Below are 5967 nucleotides of genomic sequence, written 5' to 3'. Positions count from 1 at the left end.
GTACAGAAATTGGTAAATCTTTGCTGTGTAGCACTGGGTGTTGGGCGGATGGAATACCAGGATAATCAACTTCGCTTTTGCGATTTCCAGTAAGTCCTTTTTGAACAGATTGCTCGATACAGAATCAGCAGTTATCGAAATGAGTGCCTGTTGACGCCAAACCATTAGCACTTTTCCTTTGAAACTGTTGGAGACCATTTTTTGACACAGGTATTGCAGTATTCACGAGACACCCACTTTTTCTCGGTGACAAACATTGCATCTTAAATGAAGGTGATATAGGCCTTTTTAGCCAAGCTTGATATCGTTCTCCTATGTTATTTTGTTACAAATGTAATAAAAATTGTCAGGATTGTTTTCACTAATTGTGACAATGCCTAGCGACCTTAGGGGCAGAGTAAAATAAGCTGTTTCTGGTTTTAAAACACTCTATTTGCTGAATGAAGCCGAAATGGTCGCAATGAAACAACATATTAAAATTATGTTTCATACTAGGCCTACATAGAACATGTGCAACTTTCATGACGATCGTAACATACGACTGACATTTATTTGTAGCCTAAAATCAATTATCCCAACTGCCCTTTCGTTCTAGCTTCACACATTTAAAAAACGTGTGGCTCCAAAACTAAACATTCAATTACTTTGAAATGTGTACACATTTATGCAAGCTCATTGTCGTTCGTGAGCTGTACTCACTAGGGTGCACTGGTCTATCCTTTTGTTTGACGATGTCATACTCATGGTTTTGATGTTTCGTCAAATACTGAGAAAATGTTTACTAACTTTGAAAACAAAAACTACACACGCAAAGTTGGATTCCTTCCAAATTTTTGGTCACATAAAAAAGATGCTTTGGCTGAATAAATCAGATAGAAATTACATCATTGAAATGCTTTAGGGGGGCACTTCGGTTTCATCTGTCTCAAGAAATGTTAACGTTAGCAGACACACGGGATCACATGACAATGATAGGCTTCCAAAGGGACAGAACCAAGGGAGTAGGACGCAGAATGACAAAACGGAGGATGGACGTATTCATCCTAACGCAACGCTTGAGAAATCAATTTCAACAAGCAAACAAAGACCCAGGATAAACCAAAATGACACACCGATCTCTTTCATCACTTTTCTTCTTTGTTTGAAAGAGAGGAACCTTCGTTTTCAGATGAGTCCCACTTTCAACTGGAACGGCACGATGTAAGGGCCAACGTTTACAGAAGACCCGACCAAGGTTTACATCCCAGCTTTCTTCAGACAAGCAAATAATTTCGGTGGAGGTTGTGTCATGGTGTGGGCTGGAATCAGTGATGTTGGCGAGGCCGTGCGTGTGTCTATTTGTGAAAACATTACAGCACAAGGCTAAGTCAACCCAGTCCTCGACCCCAATGCACTTTTCTTTCAAAATCAAGCATGATAATGCACCTGCTTATATGGCTGCTGTGACAAATCAATTTCTCAAAACTAACAACATTCTTCTCCTGCACCCATGACCAGCGCATTCGCTATTTCTCAATCGAATTGATCATTTTCAGGGACAATTTAGATTGTGCCATTCGTGCCTGACCACGCCTCCCCAAGACCCATGCTCAGTAAGAACAAGCCTTAATAAGTGAAGAGTGGGATATCGTCCCTTAAAAGACAATACCTCGATTCATCCCGTCCATGCGTCGACGATGTGAAGATGTGAACAACACCAGATGTCATAACACGTTATTGAAGCTGTCAATTTTCATTTAGACTCCTGACAACTATAAGTTCAAATTGAAGATTTAAAAAATTCTTAACTTTGCATTCCACTTGTTCCTCTTGTTGTAAAATGAATGCACTGTCTTTTGTGAAAATGTCAGACAGATTAGATAAAAAATATTGCCTTTAATATGAGGTGTGAAGTTAAAAATGTTAAAGAGTGTATTACAAAATTTGGAAAATCGACCTCAAACTACATTAAAAACTAGGCCTGAACACACACACAAAAACGAGCAACATATTCGAATTCAGAGCTCCTAAATTTGTATAAATTACTAATTTAAGCCAGAAGAAAATTATCTTTGTAGACCTGTGCCATTGGTGTATCAAAACAGGTGCTACATTGTCTGGGTTGTTCTCGTCTGGTGGAAAAAATGGTATGTTTTACGCTTCCAACGACACTATTTAGATCATTTAGAAGCGGTTTCAATTGAGAAAAACAGTAAATTCTACGTCTCAATCACCACGGTTGTTATATCTCTTTGGGAGAGTGCTACTTTTCCTTTACCTGGCATGACCAACCCGGACTAAGCAAGATACCGCAAAAAAAACCCCAAAAATAAAAGAGAGATACTCCATCTTACCGCCTTTCAGCTTGGGAATCAAACACTCGTCTTCTGTACCTGTACGCAAGGGCGAAGTATGTACTTAACCATTACACTACAGATGTGTTTGCCACTTCCCTAGCAGGAGAGACTATTCATTGGACTGAGTTGAGTCTTTCTTTTGTCCACGCAGTCTTCACACGTTTTTGACAGATGCCCGAAAACTAGCCAATCTTTGAAAATATTGGTACAAATCTATTGCAGCCTCGAAAAGATATGAAAAAAATTTATAGCGTCTTTTACGCTTTACAATATTAAATTGAGACCCACATGAGAAGTAGTTATTAAGTAGGTCAAATGATTGGATGAAATTTGATCGTGTTCACATTATGCACTTTAAAAGATTCTTCTCTGTGGTTAAGGCTTGGGGGGGGGGGGGGGGGTTCAGGATAAACCGCTTCCTTAAAATGATGAAGTTTTATCTTTTCAGTATCTACAGACGTCACCATAAGTTAAGGACCACCTTGACAGATAGCCCTGATTTTTTAAAAATCAGAAAAAAAGACAGTAAGGAATGTTTAAAATTTTTTTTCTCTGATTGTGTTAATGGGTTACCAATGCGTACTGCAAAGCTTCCAAACGAGGCAAAACCATCACGTGCAGCACGGAAACCTTCGGGGAATTTTAGCCAATGTTGCTGTTTTGTATCGACTTGTGTGCGACACCACGGACATCCTCTGTTAAAATTTATGGTGCGCATCATAAACCGACGTACGGTCTCGAACTGTGCTCACTTTAGTGGCAATATAAGCTGCCGTTTGCGCAAAATCCACTTTCGCATCAACGTTCCACCAAGACGAAAGCTGAGAGGCTTTGATCGTGCCAAAGCTACGACATGGCTGTATGATGGAGTTGGAGTCCGAGAAGTTGCCAGAAGACTTGCAGCGTCACACTCTGTCATTGTCCGACTGAGGCAGCGCCATCAAGCCACTGGATCAGTCCAAGAACGTCCACGTGCAGGTAGACCCAAGAAGACCACTTAGATTGTTTGCAATTGGCCCTTAACTTATGTTGAAGTATGTAGTTTTGAGAACGTTGAAGTAAAAATATTTGAGTTTCACAACATGGTTAAAATTTCTCGTGTGCAATTCTTTGAATAATATCTTGAGAACAACTCCGAATTGTCCGACGAGGTTAATACAGCAAATAGAACATTGTGTTTCTGACTTCATGGTCTTAGACTCAAAACAGCGAAAAGTCAAAAGAACTTAGTAATTCTAAGGCAGAAAAATTATGATAGTTCCACAGCTAAGAAAACAGCTCCAGTTAAACGTTGAGTTCAGATTAAGAACAAACATTTTTGTACACAATTTTTTTAAATATAAAAGTAGAGGGCTTCAAGACGATTAATCTTTTCAAAGCATACTTTCAGAATACTGCTCTAAATTATCAAATGCAAGTGTATGCCCATAGCTTTTGTTTGCCAAAATAGCAAATATGAAACAAAGATTTTCTGCGCTCAGAGGTCATCGAGGTGAGCAGAGTAAGCCTGATTCCCTGTAAAGACACTCAGATGAAATCCACCCCTTCGGCGCTCATATGACCTTATGCAGTTGCGAGCGCCGTAAAACCTCTACTAAAACAAAACAAAAAAAAACACCACAAAAAAACCCACACACAGAGAAACACAAACACACACACAAAGCTCACATAATTCAAGAATACAAAATATATTGACCATACCATGGTGTATTGTTCTGCAAATTTTTAATAAATCAAAAACGTGACTCAAAACTTGCATCAATAATATTTAATTAACCAAAACATGGTTAAAATAGTTATACACTCGGATTTTATCTACAATTAACGTGGCATTTGGTTCAGACTCGAGAAGTCGAATTTTTGCTCTTTTTTTAAAGATTCATTTCCATACAAAAGATACTATGTGCGCAGTTAATTAAACTAGGTCCCAAACCCGCACAGAGAGTAAAAAATAAGTAAACGTAGGTTTACACCGGTTTTGAATCTTCAATTTTTTAAATGCTGGATCGAAATTCCCGTAATTAACATTTGACAGAGCATTCAGTACTGGATATTAATTAAGAAAATGGCTATTTGCTGAGTGTGTGTGTGTGAGGGGGGAATGGGGGTCGATTTTCTCACAAGCTTACCGTTTCCTTGCGGAAAGGGATTGCAATCATTTTACGTTCTCAAGCATGTATATATTTCAGACTCCTTGAAATCTTGAATGTTGGAATGCTCTTTTGTAAGTGTTTTCTGTTCCTAATTGTTAACTGCAGAGGGGTTCGTTTGAAGAAGAATAACTGTGTGTGTTTGTGTGAGGTTTTAAACAATTTTGAAAGGATCAGGGATTTTTTCCGGCTACACTTTCTTCCTCACATGAACCAGCCAAAACTGTACTGATTAAATACCAAACATTTCCCCGCTTTATTAGCTAGTATATTATTGGTAATGCTCACAGTAAAATTAATTATATCGCGCAAAAGGTAATGGAATAATTTGGTTCAGAATATTACATTATTTTGCGATCCTGAGACTTTGAACGAACTTATATTGGACAAAATTAGGCTGAAGGGTAAAAGACTCCATCGGAATAGTTTATTTTTGATCACCAAAAAATCATTCAAGAGTGAATAACCAGTACACAAAACAGGTCTTGTTGTTCCAGAAGTGTTTACCCTTAACGAAGGAGAAATGAGTATTTGTCATCTCTGTTTAATGCACGTGAATTTGATTGTACCGGGAAGCGAAAAATCAAGACAGATAGCCAGAAACGACCAACGGATAGTCGAACATTGGATCCTAACATAAACACCTGTCGCGTAGTCCGACTGACCTTTGGAGAACCGCTGAAGGTTTTGCAGCCAGGTTCCTCTATATACTGGCGATCACAAGAAAAATACCACTCTTTGATTGAGTATAAAATCTAGTCTTCCGAGACTTAAACTCTTTATCTTTCACGTAGGTAGTACTTTAAGTACTGGCGTCGGTGGCCTTGTGGTTATTACGCTAGTGGTTAGGCAACCGGACTCGTTATCGTGAGGTACTTCCTGTGCACATGAGAAATTGTTTCAGAACAATCTCAAACGGTAAGACAATAATTTCCTAAAGTTTTACTCGTCAGCAGGTATACTGTTCGTCGCTGACTAGGATTTCAAGATTGAAACCTATAATATACAGACTGCATTTTCATCTAAAACATCGTCAGGCTAGAATGAAATAGTCGCAGCGACACCGCCGATCGACACATTATTTCTTCTCGGGTGATTTTCAATTCCAAGTTGATCGCCATGATGGGAGTAGAAAACAGTACAGAAGACCACATGAGCACAATCTGCCTTTACTTCAGTAACACAATCAGCTCATAACATTCCAACAGGACAATGCACCCGAGTAACGTTCACTACACTCGGAATTAAATTCGTAACTGTCCAGAATAACACAGATGCAGTGGATCTAAAGCCTGCCATTTCACCAGATTTTAACCCAATTGAGCACCTGTGGGACAGAATTAACTGTGTTGCTCTTGACTTGAATCCCGGTCCCAGAACCATTGTACAGCTCATAACTGACTGTGCCTGATCTACAACAGGGAACTGCTGATTTTTCTTTCCTAATCCTTACTATTGTCATTTTCCTCTACTTCTTTTGT

Source organism: Aplysia californica, unplaced genomic scaffold (assembly GCF_000002075.1).
Source record: "Aplysia californica isolate F4 #8 unplaced genomic scaffold, AplCal3.0 scaffold00043, whole genome shotgun sequence".
NCBI lineage: Eukaryota > Metazoa > Mollusca > Gastropoda > Aplysiida > Aplysiidae > Aplysia > Aplysia californica.
This window is presented reverse-complemented; position numbering follows the sequence as displayed.